General features: G+C 40.4%; 1 protein-coding gene across 5 annotated transcripts in view; it reads left to right on the top strand.

The window, feature by feature from the left end:
* The window catches only part of LOC124116921, a 189967-nt gene that overhangs the window by 106384 nt on the left and 71101 nt on the right, over positions 1–12482 (top strand). Inside the window, exon 1 of one of the 5 annotated variants that reach the window (XM_048394090.1) lies at positions 11921–12048. The exons of the other annotated variants lie outside the window; for them this stretch is intronic. The gene's annotated coding sequence lies outside the window, so the exon portion shown is untranslated. Of the gene's footprint in view, positions 1–11920; positions 12049–12482 lie in introns of those variants that run through there. 5 annotated transcript variants of the gene reach the window in all.

Genomic DNA, 12482 nt, shown 5'->3' with positions numbered 1-12482 from the left:
TGGAGATTAAAGTTTCTGTGAATGATGAAGACAATAAGTAGTTCAAGGTTTCCTCAGGTTGTCATGATGGCTCTTTTCAACTTCCTTGCCTGGCTCTAAAAATTATGAAGCTGAAATATGTTTTCTCCCTTTCCTCGGAATCTGCTCAATCAAATAATCGTAAACTTTACATGTTAGTCGTCATAAGGAGCCTTATGTTTTTGAAAGGTATCAACATTGACAGTTGAGATTTTGCATATTTCGAAATATAATCCAATTAAAATTGCAAAAAACTCAAATCTAAAACTTTGTTATTTTTCTTGTATAGGGAGTAGGTTTTGTTGTGCAGCCATGATATTCAAGAGCCGTATATAGTGTCCACACAGGGTGCAGGCTACTGTTCATTTCTGTCAATGACCATTCAGGGTTCCACAACAGTGAGGCCCAGTTGTCGAAGGTCCAGTTTTTCCACATTCTCTGCACCAGGCTCCACAGGTACAGGGTTCACATCCAGGTTCACATTCAGGTTCACATTCAGGTTCACATTCAGGGTTCACATCCAGGTCTACATTCAGGTTCACATTCAGGGTTCACATTCAGGTTCACATTCAGGTCCACATCCAGGTCTACATTCAGGTTCACATCCAGGTTCACATCCAGGTTCACATCCAGGGTTCACATTCAGGGTTCACATCCAGGTCTACATTCAGGTTCACATCAGGGTTCACATCCAGGTTCACATCCAGGTTCACATCCAGGGTTCACATTCAGGGTTCACATCCAGGTCTACATTCAGGTTCACATCCAGGTTCACATCCAGGTTCACATCCAGGTTCACATCCAGGGTTCACATTCAGGGTTCACATCCAGGTTCACCTTCAGGTTCACATCCAGGTTCACATTCAGGTTCACATTCAGGGTTCACATCCAGGTTCACGTCCAGGTTCACATTCAGGGTTCACATCCAGGTCTACATTCAGGTTCACATCCAGGTTCACATTCAGGTTCACATTCAGGGTTCACATTCAGGTTCACATTCAGGTTCACATTCAGGTCCACATCCAGGTCTACATTCAGGTCCACATCCAGGTCTACGTTCAGGTTCACATCCAGGTTCACATCCAGGTTCACATCCAGGGTTCACATTCAGGGTTCACATCCAGGTTCACCTTCAGGTTCACATCCAGGTTCACATTCAGGTTCACATTCAGGGTTCACATCCAGGTTCACCTTCAGGTTCACATCCAGGTTCACATCCAGGTCTACATTCAGGGTTCACATCCAGGTTCACATCCAGGGTTCACATTCAGGGTTCACATCCAGGTTCACCTTCAGGTTCACATCCAGGTCCACGTCCAGGTCCACATCCAGGTCCACATTCAGGTTCACATTCAGGGTTCACATCCAGGTTCACCTTCAGGTTCACATCCAGGTTCACATTCAGGTTCACATTAAGGGTTCACATCTAGGGTTTTCACATCCAGGTTCACATCTAGGGTTCTCACATCCAGGTTCACATCCAGGGTTCACATTCAGGGTTCACATCCAGGTTCACCTTCAGGTTCACATCCAGGTTCACATTCAGGTTCACATTCAGGGTTCACATCCAGGTTCACATTCAGGTTCACATCCAGGTCTACATTCAGGTTCACATCCAGGTTCACATCCAGGTTCACATCCAGGTCCACATCCAGGTTCACATCCAGGTTCACATCCAGCTCCACGTCCACATCCAGGTCCACATTCAGGTTCACATCCAGGTTCACATCCAGGTCTACATTCAGGGTTCACATCCAGGTTCACCTTCAGGTTCACATCCAGGTTCACATTCAGGGTTCACATCCAGGTTCACCTTCAGGTCCACATCCAGGTCTACATTCAGGGTTCACATCCAGGTTCACCTTCAGGTCCACATCCAGGTCTACATTCAGGGTTCACATCCAGGTTCACCTTCAGGTTCACATCCAGGTTCACATTCAGGTTCACATTCAGGGTTCACATCCAGGTTCACCTTCAGGTTCACATCCAGGTCCACGTCCAGGTCCACATCCAGGTCCACATTCAGGTTCACATTCAGGGTTCACATCCAGGTTCACATTCAGGTTCACGTCCAGGTTCACATTCAGGTTCACATTAAGGTTCACATCTAGGCTTCACATTCAGGGTTCACATCCAGGTTCACATTCAGGGTTCACATTCAGGGTTCACATCTAGGGTTTTCACATCCAGGTTCACATCTAGGGTTCTCACATCCAGGTTCACATTCAGGGTTCACATCTAGGGTTTTCACATCCAGGTTCACATCTAGGGTTCTCACATCCAGGTTCACATTCAGGGTTCACATCTAGGGTTTTCACATCCAGGTTCACATCTAGGGTTCTCACATCCAGGTTCACATTCAGGGTTCACATCTAGGGTTTTCACATCCAGGTTCACTTCTAGGGTTCTCACATCCAGGTTCACATTCAGGTTCATAACCAGGTTCACTACCGGGTTCTCACTTCCAGGGTTCCCATTAAAATGGCAAAAGTCAACAACTTGTTATTGTCAATACTGTTCAAAGCAGTATTAAACCAAACTCATTCCTTGTCGTTTAAGGTACTATCATGGTCTATATTAACAGTTGCAGGAGGCAAATATAACAGGACAAAATATTGTCAGGGCTGATGTGAGGTTAATTTCTCAACAATATTGTCAATAGAATGTTATGGCAAAAGTGAAACAAAGTTTTCAAAACTTTCTATTACATACACACTGCAACAGTATATGTTTTTACATTGGGCTCATCCATTAAATTATATTCTGGTGTCCTCCGCCGTGATATTGCTGAAATATTGCTAAAAGTGGCGCAAAATCAGCTCACTCACACTCACTCATTAAATTATAGTTCAAAGAGCCATTAAACCTCCCTCCCTCACTCACTCACTCACTCACTCAAACACAATTCACTCATTCAAACACATTTCACTCATTCAAACACATTTCACTCACTCACATATTAGGTTGTTGACACACAACAATTTAATGCACATCAGGAAAAAAAAAAATTCAAGGGTAAATGATGTATGGTCAGCAGAGCTGCATCGGCGCGAGTACTGGTGGACATTGATACCACATTTCTAGTGAATATTTAAAGAATTAAACCCTTGCTATATCCACATTCCATTTTACTTTTCCTTAAAGCCAGTCGATCTAAGAAAATTAGATTCATGGATATTCTTAAGATTTTCTTTTGCCAAGTAGCGCATCTGACATGCAATATTTCAATTTGTTAAGTGCCAGAATAACATCTCCTCTCAATGAGTGTTCTTAAAATGGCACATAAAATTCAAAAGGAAAATATTTAGAAAATGTTTATAAAACATTTTAACGGAAATAATCACGCAATTAGATGAATGATGCTGAACAGACGCGGAAGTTTGCAGTACAGAAGATCGACATTTGAGCTTATGGGTGCAAAAGACAAGGGTGTTTTTATGGGATGTTATTTTCACCAGCTAGGAAAGGTTGCGTCCACCTTGAGCGCTAAGTCTGTCACTGCATGGATTAGTTCACTTCCTGTCCATTTCTCATCGATAATCATTTGAAAAGATATCGCAAGTGAATTATTTCCGAGTGCCTGCAGCAAACTTCCCACTGATGAATTCTACTCCTGTCAGATGGTTCATTCTCCTTAGATATAATTGCAAACCAACATTTTTGCCTGTTGAATACTCTGGGAAATGGAAACGACATCAAGAATTGTTGGGGAAATGATCATGTCAACTCAATCTTCAATTATCTCCCTTTACATGCTGATTTGGGTGCAATTTGGTTGTAAAATATCTGTTCATGACAAATACAACAATCTGCAAATTGTCACGGGCCATGGTGAAGGGATGAGCTGTTGTATGAGGGAGCTGTCTGAGTGTGCCTGTGGCAATTTGATGTAGAAAGTGATGTAAGTGTCTTGGCTCCATTGTTGGAAACATAAGGGAAGATAACTCAGTGCAAGACACTCCCAAATGCATCACATAACAATGGCCATTATGTGTGGCTGTGTCCTGACATATTACTTTAAGTTTTGATATCTAGGAAAATGGGGGCGGTCGGGTAGCCTAGTGGTTAAAGCGTTCACTCGTCACGCCGAAGACCCGGGTTCGATTCCCAACATGGGTACAATGTGTGAAGCCCATTTCTGGTGTCCCCCGCCGTGATATTGCTGGAATATTGCTAAAAGCGGCGTAAAACCATACCCACTCACTCACTCACTCACTAGGAAAATGAGCATTTTAAGAATTTTGTGGATAACAACTTCTGTTTTGCTTGTAACAACATCTCTGGGCTACTGTTCCATGTGGGGACTGAGTGAGACAGGATGGTTACCATGCAATCCTCTTTTGAAGGATTCTAAACTTATAAAGGGAAAGGAAGTGAGATGGATTGTTAGGCATAAAGAGTTCTCTAACATTGTGACCACCCTCCCTTCAATATCCCCACAACAGTGATGGAGACAGAGAGCAAGTGAGATAGGTTTGGTGTCAAGCAGCTTCCTCCATTGTGGCTAACAGATCCTCATTCAGATGATTCTACCGCCGTGGTGTGGACCTATTCTGCCCACTCCCGACTAGGGCGACAGGTTGGTTGGTTTGTTGTTTTACGCCGCACTCAGCAATATTCCAGCTATATGACAGCGGTCGGTAAAAAATCGAGTCCGGACAAGACAATCCAGTGATTGATATCATGAGCATCGATCCACACAATTGGGATCGATGACTTGCATGAACCAAGTCAGCGAGCCTGACCACCCGATCCTGTTAGTCGCCTCTTATGACAAGCATTGTCTCCTTTTACGGCAAGCATGGGCTACTGAAGACCTATTCTACCCCGGATCTTCACGGGTTAGGGACACAGGAAGAGAGGGGGAGAGAATGATTATTGGGCATCAAGAATCTATTTTAATTCATCATCCTCGTGTCAAATTTTATGACTTTATAGCAGATCAGACAAATTGTTTTGATAGAAATCCCTTCGGGTAATTTGTCTATGGCATGGCATTTAGAAATTAGAAGTGTGTAACAAGGAGATGCTCGACATTTAATCCTATTTTCTCGCTTTGATGTGGCAGTTGTAGCACTTCACTCAAAACCGACACAGATTAATGAAATCAAGCTCTGAAGATGAGATACACAGTTCAACAAATTATATCGACAAATTAATTTTCACTTTTTCCTTTGGAATGCTATTAAATGTTGTGGATCAGGTTTCTTCATTATCAGATATTTTACATCTCTATATCAGCTTCTTCATGTGACTGATGAGATGCTCAATCATTCTGTGCAAGGAAATGTGGACAAGTTCTGATAAAGACAATAGGTTAATTTACTGCATATTCATTCACTGTTGTTTGTTGTTAAACGTCATACTCAGCAACATTCAGTGATGGTGAACATATGCATGGATCAAGTTAAAATTTGACCGAGGTTGTAAGAGTGAATATTATCCTACCCTATTTTTTATCCCAGGGATGAAATTTTCTAGTGTCAGGATGATTCTCCCTAGTGAATTTGAACCCATACCAGTGTGTTTAATCCTATCAACATATATTTACACCCACATTTCTCCCCCCCCCCCCCCTCATTTCTCACCCCACACCCCAACCAAACATGGTGAAAATAAAGTATTAATATCAACAATGGAAAGTTAAATTTACCTGACACATATCAAAATACATATATACTAGGGGTGGAACAGGTAACTCGGGTCGGGTGGGTACTGAGCAGGACCCGGGTACCCACAGGACTACTCTGACGACTCGGACCCATGGTTAATCACGTGATATATTGTTTCATGACAAAAAATCACAATAACTGCATGGTTACACAAGTCACTAATGTTCACATTTCTTCATGACTATGAACGCATTCCTTCTGACTTTTATATGTTTGAATAAAGATAAAACTTCAGCCTACTTCAGTGTATATACATGACCAGATCGTTTTAAATACATTTTTCTCAAGCTTCTGTCAAACTATTCCCAATAAGACATTTTGTACCTATTTCTTGAAACCAACAGCGGGTACCCGGTAGGGTGTGGGTACCCGGGTAGTAAATTTGGACTTATCCCAGCCCTAATATATACTATCAATATCTAGTTAATTATATTCATTAAAATGCTTCTATTCATGATTGAATCAATAAAGGAACGTTTTCTTTGACGATGAGGTATTTTGAGGCTGGTAGCAAGAGTGCCACACACCCCTGGGGTTCGTTCAGTTGGTATGGGCAACTTTGGTCCGCCAAAGTTTGATGTAAATCAGTTAACATGGGATAACATTGGTCAGTCAAAGGTATTTTGGATCACACTCTTGGTCAGTTAACCAGCGCTGTCAAGGGTTTTGATATGAAACACAGCACTTAAGTGATCAGCAAGTGGTTAGCAAGCTTCACACAGTGATGATCCTTTCAAGCTCCTGTGGTGAGCTCAGGTGCCATTCTTAAATGCAATCTTTGGATAAAAAGGCTTGGGGCTTTCTCCTTTCATTTACATGGGACGAATAAGCCATAATTGTGAGAAACCTGTTGATTATTCTCTAAAAATATATATTGCTGTAGAAATAGATAGTTACGCACCAGGAATAGGTGTGACTTTAACTCATCTACAGGATGTAGGTCCATGACTTGAAGATTACATGAACCATTGCATTTAGGGGATTAAATATGTTATTAGGACTAGCCGGCTTGGAGTCGGTTTGATATTTTGAGTGAGATATCCTTGTGAAATTGCAGCATGGTATCTCAGTGGGCTAGCTCTATATAACCAGCATTAGTCCAGACTAGACTAGTACAAGCAGACACGCATGTGCATCCACGTCACCTGATTAGTGGAATAATATTGAACACATCGTCAAACCTCACCTCACCCTACAGACTTGGATATGCTCTTAGACTTGGATATTATATAAGATTTGGATATGCTCTAAGATTTGGATATGCTGTTAAACTAGGATATTCTTTAAGGGACCAGCCATTGATCTTTGCAGGGTGCCAAGCGATCTTCTTTCAGGTTCTCGAGATCGCTTTTCAACATTCATTTGCCTAATCAGCAGGATAATCTTTTGGAATTTGTCCCTGGGTTTTTAGTCTTCTAATTTTACTTTTGTTCAGAAAGGGGTGCTTGGTGCAGATCCAAGCAACACAAATTGTAACAAGCGTATAGTCGACGAAGTCATCTATGTCCCCCGCCCATTTCAACATGTTATGGTCCCAAACCAGGAAACTGACCCAACATTTCTCTTAGCCAATTTCAAAATAGCTGCAATGGAAATTCTAAAATAAAAATTTCTAAAAGTGTTAAATATCAAAAGGCACCAGTTCAGTATGTACCTGGTAGACATGCAAAGTTTTGTAAGAAAGTATTTAACATTTTTTGAGTTACAATCCGGAAACGAACACCACCCTTGTAGAACCTAGAAGTCCAACTTGTTGCCATGGAAACGTAAAAAAATAAAAATTTAAAATTCCTAAACAGCAAAAGATAGACATGCAAAGGTTTCTGAGTTATGCTCCGGAAACGATTTCTGGACGCACGGATGCATGGACACACGGACAGAACCCATTTCAATATCCCCCGCCAATTAAAAAATATAATGGCCTGGCATCAAGTACTTGAAAAACTGACCTGTTTATGAAGAGCCCTGTGGTGATTCTGAGTAAGAATTGGTTCATACCATCCTCTGCTGGTTGAAAGAGGCAATCTGGTGGTCAGGCTCGGCGACTTCATTGTCATCATTCCCCGACAGTGTGGATCGTTGTTTACAATACTGATCACAGGATTCTCTTGGCCACAATCAATTGTTTACAGGCTGCCATCATACAGCTGAAATGTTGTTGAATGCAGCATGAAACAACAAACAAACAAACAAACAAATCTTTACCATGACAATAATGTCTGGCATTGTCATCAATGACCAACTCAAGGCCATTCTGATTAAATGGCTGACAAATGCATATTTACTTAAACACCAAGTCTGTCATACAGACCCTGAAACACATATGGTATATCCATGCAATACAGCCCTTGCAAATCTATAATACAAGGCAAGTCTAGATTACTGCAGTTTCTGAAAATGAAGAGAGTCTCTTGGCTCCTTTTTATTATATTTTATTAAGATAACTTAACAACTGTTTTTTCCATATTTTATGTTCATTTCGGAGACTAGATGTTAGTCTATGAAACACCATTAAGACATGGTAGGAGGAGCAACGAGGAAACACAGATTATCGCCCCTTACCGAATTAATGTTTTAAGTCTAGAGTCTTGGCATAGAACTTACCTCATTACTTCAGGGGAGAAAAATAATCTGTTGAGTGCTTAGTGGGCTGTTTATATTACCAAAGATAAAATTAGGAAAAGTTTATGAATAACACCACTACCTTGCCTGAGGTCAGTGTCCTGAACACACTTTAGTTTGTTAGGCACTTTTGAGACGTTAACAGAATATTTATTTAAAACATTAAGGTTTAAAAAATGGAAAAAAATGACACGAAAGGATGATAGTGGTATGATGAGGCTCTTTCTGTGGCAATGTATCTGTTTAAAGTGTGAGAAAACTTGGGGAAAAATTCATTGCATGGGTACGTGTGAAGACGATTTCTGGTGTCCCCACCATGATATTGCTGGAATATTGCTAAAAGTGGAGTAAAACCTTACTCACTCACTTCCTCACATGTCCAAAGAAAATTAGCTTGAGTCAACAAATGCTCATGTTCAATATTTGAAAAATGCTTGCTGAAAACCCCTATCAGCTATTTTCAATATGTTTTAAGTTTGCAGTTCTTTAAAGTATAATAAGGGTTCAGCTAGAATTCAATGAATGTTGCAGCCAAAATGATGTACCACACAACTTTCCATTGGGATGCAGTCTCAGAGTGGGGACAGAAAATGTATGTTGGGAAATGTTGTCAAGCAAACAGTTTTCCATATTGCCTTGAAACTGTAAGGGTTCAGCTATATTTTAAGTAAAAAAACCAATACATTTGGAACCTCATTAATATCTTATTTTTTTATTCCGAATCGATTTGATACCTCCCTGGATGAGTGAGTGAGTATGGTTTTACGCCGCTTTTAGCAATATTCCAGCAATATCACGGCGGGGGACACCAGAAATGGGCTTCACACATTGTACCCATGTCGGGAATCGAACCCAGGTCTTCAGCGTGACGAGCGAACGCTTTAACCACTAGGCTACCCGACCGCCCCCTTCTCTGGATGAAGATTTGATGACACCTCCATAGGAGTTTGAATCTTGTAAATCGTTAGTAAACTTTGACTGCCCAATCAAAATGAAAGATACATGGGTACTTGAGCCAATCAAAACGTCAGCATTTTAAAAAGATTTATCTTTATTTCTTTACCACCTTGATTTTTAACAAAATGTTTTTTACAAGAGAAAATCTTCGATGTACACAAATATTCCATGGATGGTTTCCGCTTTGGGTGTAGATGCCACGGAGCTGTGACATGAAAGCGTGTACAGCGTAACAATATATGGTGCAGCTTTCATTATGTATATCAAGGAAAGGTCGGGAACCTAGGAATCTATGAAATCTATCTCTTTGTCCTCAATAATTCTCTATAATGTTTTGCTGATGAGGACATAGATAGATAGTCTTGCATATTTATTTATCATCTTGGTTTTGTTTAAACTAGAAGCAGATACCCTGCAGTCATGTTGCAGAACTAGGAAATGAGGCCAGCATGATGTACAGACTTGTTGCTGACTCTTGAGATGACGACTGTGTTTCAAGACTGTTGCAAGCCTGAGTTGCACGACTTCCACACCTGCGGTGGTGTTGATTACACCATCACTGGCTACCCCAATGTTGGCATCATTTGGTTTGGGGGGAATCCCATTTCCTTCTGTGTGTAGCTGCCATAAAACTTCCAAGTCCCATGATGGCATTCAAACCAGGGACCTTCTGATCCAAGGTCAGATGCCTTGTCCACGTGACCAAAGAGCTTAACATTATCAGCAACCTGACATGGTAAGGATGTCATCTATTGGATGACTCCATGCCCTGCTACATTTATTTCGGCGGAGGAAGTGTCATGATAGGGGGAGCTACCTTTTTTGCATGAAGAACAGATCTTATATATCTAGGGCAACTTAACAGATCTTTTGTCTTCTTGATGTCCTGCCTTTGCAAGCTCCAGACACCATTTTCCAGTGGGACAATGGTCACTACATGAGGCAGTAATGATTTCCTGAGAGCTCTGAACATAATGTCGTGGCCATCTTGGTCACCGGATATACACCCATTTGAGCATCTGTGGGATGATCTAGACTGACATTTATGTCATGGTCAAACAGAATCTGGAAGAATGGCCCCCTGTTCCCTGTCATCTGCAGACTTCTTGGTTCCATGGACAGGAAGTGTCATGCAGTCATTGAGGCAAATGACACACTTGGTACTAGGCTTTACAACTTGAGAAAACAGCATTTACATTTGTTAACATTTGATGGACTCTGTTTCACTTTGTAAAATGTTAGAAACACAAACATGTCCAACATATCACTTTTAAAAGCCTTGTAGAAGTAACCATCATCATCACCACCAAAGGCCGGGTTCGATTCCCACATGGGTACAATGTGTGAAGCTCTGCCATGATATTGCTATCATTGCTAAAATAGATGGACAAATATTGCTAAAACCTCAAATTACAGATGCCATAAAAATAATCATTTAACAATATTATTATGGTTCTGTTCGGATGAACGAAACCTTCCAAATGGCGTGCTGGTTTTCTTTGGGGAATTAGTCAACAAAGAGCCGGAGTCACAGGAGACTAATCACAATTTTATTTACAAGAACAATTAATAATGAACAATTTACAATATCTTAGAATATAGCTGAGGGTGCCAAAGAGAGTCGGTACAACACTCTGGGCTGTGGGAGAGAGGTCTGCTTGGTATGAGCGTCAAACCCCTTCTGCTTAACATTTTGCTTCTGTATGTATTTAACAAAACTTAGAACAATAAATAGGAATATGAATGGTTGATACACGATTGGGTGTGCCCTATAGATAATGAATGGCTAGACAGAGGGGAATACTTAATCCTGTTAATCCTGTTGGACTAGCACTCATCTTGTTGACATATTTACTGGATGCTTGTAAAGAGATTATGGTGTCACTATAGACGAGCTTGTATGGGGGCTAATCCTTAATGAGTCGAAATTGAAGTATTTGCTGAATGTTCTTCTAATATAGGTGATGACAGATTTACTTAAATAAAATAGTTCACGGCAAACTATAAGACTATGTAGACATATCTTTTGTGTTATTGGATATTATGTCTGGGAGATGGGATCTTGATACCTTAGGCTAGTATTTATCTAAAAGCTTTAAATCTATTAACTATGTAGACATAAATTTTGTCTTATTGAATAGTATGTCTAGGAGATGTGTTCTCATTACCTTAGACTCGCATCTATCTAAAAAGCTATGACTGAAACTACTGATATTTTGTGTATGCATTTTACCTTAGACTAGCATCCATCTAAAAAGCTATGACTGAAACTACTGATATTTTGTATATGCATTTTACCTGATGATATGTATTACTTGCTAAACCATAATTATATGAAATGTTGTATAAATGTTACACCATGATAACTCATAAAAGCACATGCTGTAGATCTAATTATGATATGAGAACTTAGTATAAATGTTATATCATGATGATATCACCATACAAGTCATTTGGATAACTGTACGAATCAGATCATTTCCACAGAATCAATATTCTGATACTGTCAAATATTTTCTATACAGACAAAAACACTAGAAACCTGCTATTTGTCCTGCCACAAATGTGATGCACGAAGTATCTCTGGTGCAATAAGCAGTGTTTCATGTGACTATTGATTGGCGACCGCCCATACAGTGCTGGCCACACAGCCACCATGTTACACCAGCCGATACCAACAATAGGATTTGGGAGATTTCTGACGTTGTGTTTAAATGAGGTGACTGCTACATGTTGTCAATTTATCACCACAGCGGGAGATGAGTGGCACGAGCTTTATGTGAGTGTAATAGCATCGATGTTGTGTCATTGAAATTGATTGCAATGAACACATGTTGATTGCGATTTGTTGATTGTTAGTTTAGGGATAATTTTTACGGGACAGAATTGATTTCCTGTCTAAATCAGAGGACAAATTTAGTAGAAAACATTTGGCAGATTCTTTGAATAAAACTCTTTAATTATTCTGTTGATCGATGTCCTGAGGGGAAGGGCTGTTTTAGGATTAACTCTTGGTGCGAAATGACAAAGAATCTAACATAAGTACCCCTGAAGGAAATGAATAGCGATATGTGGGTCAAGAGCTCAGGTCATTAACACTTTGAAGTTTCATCGATTCTACAAACTAACAAATCCATGCACAACTCTGATGCTAATGTAGACCCAGATAAAAAACCAACATTGATGAAAACAATGAGCCATATTGTTGAGATG

The sequence above is a fragment of the Haliotis rufescens genome, unplaced genomic scaffold, assembly GCF_023055435.1.
Source record: "Haliotis rufescens isolate VD_foot unplaced genomic scaffold, xgHalRufe1.0.p SCAF_13, whole genome shotgun sequence".
NCBI lineage: Eukaryota > Metazoa > Mollusca > Gastropoda > Lepetellida > Haliotidae > Haliotis > Haliotis rufescens.
Note: the sequence above shows the minus strand (reverse complement) of the source record. Positions and strands in the feature narration are given on the sequence as shown.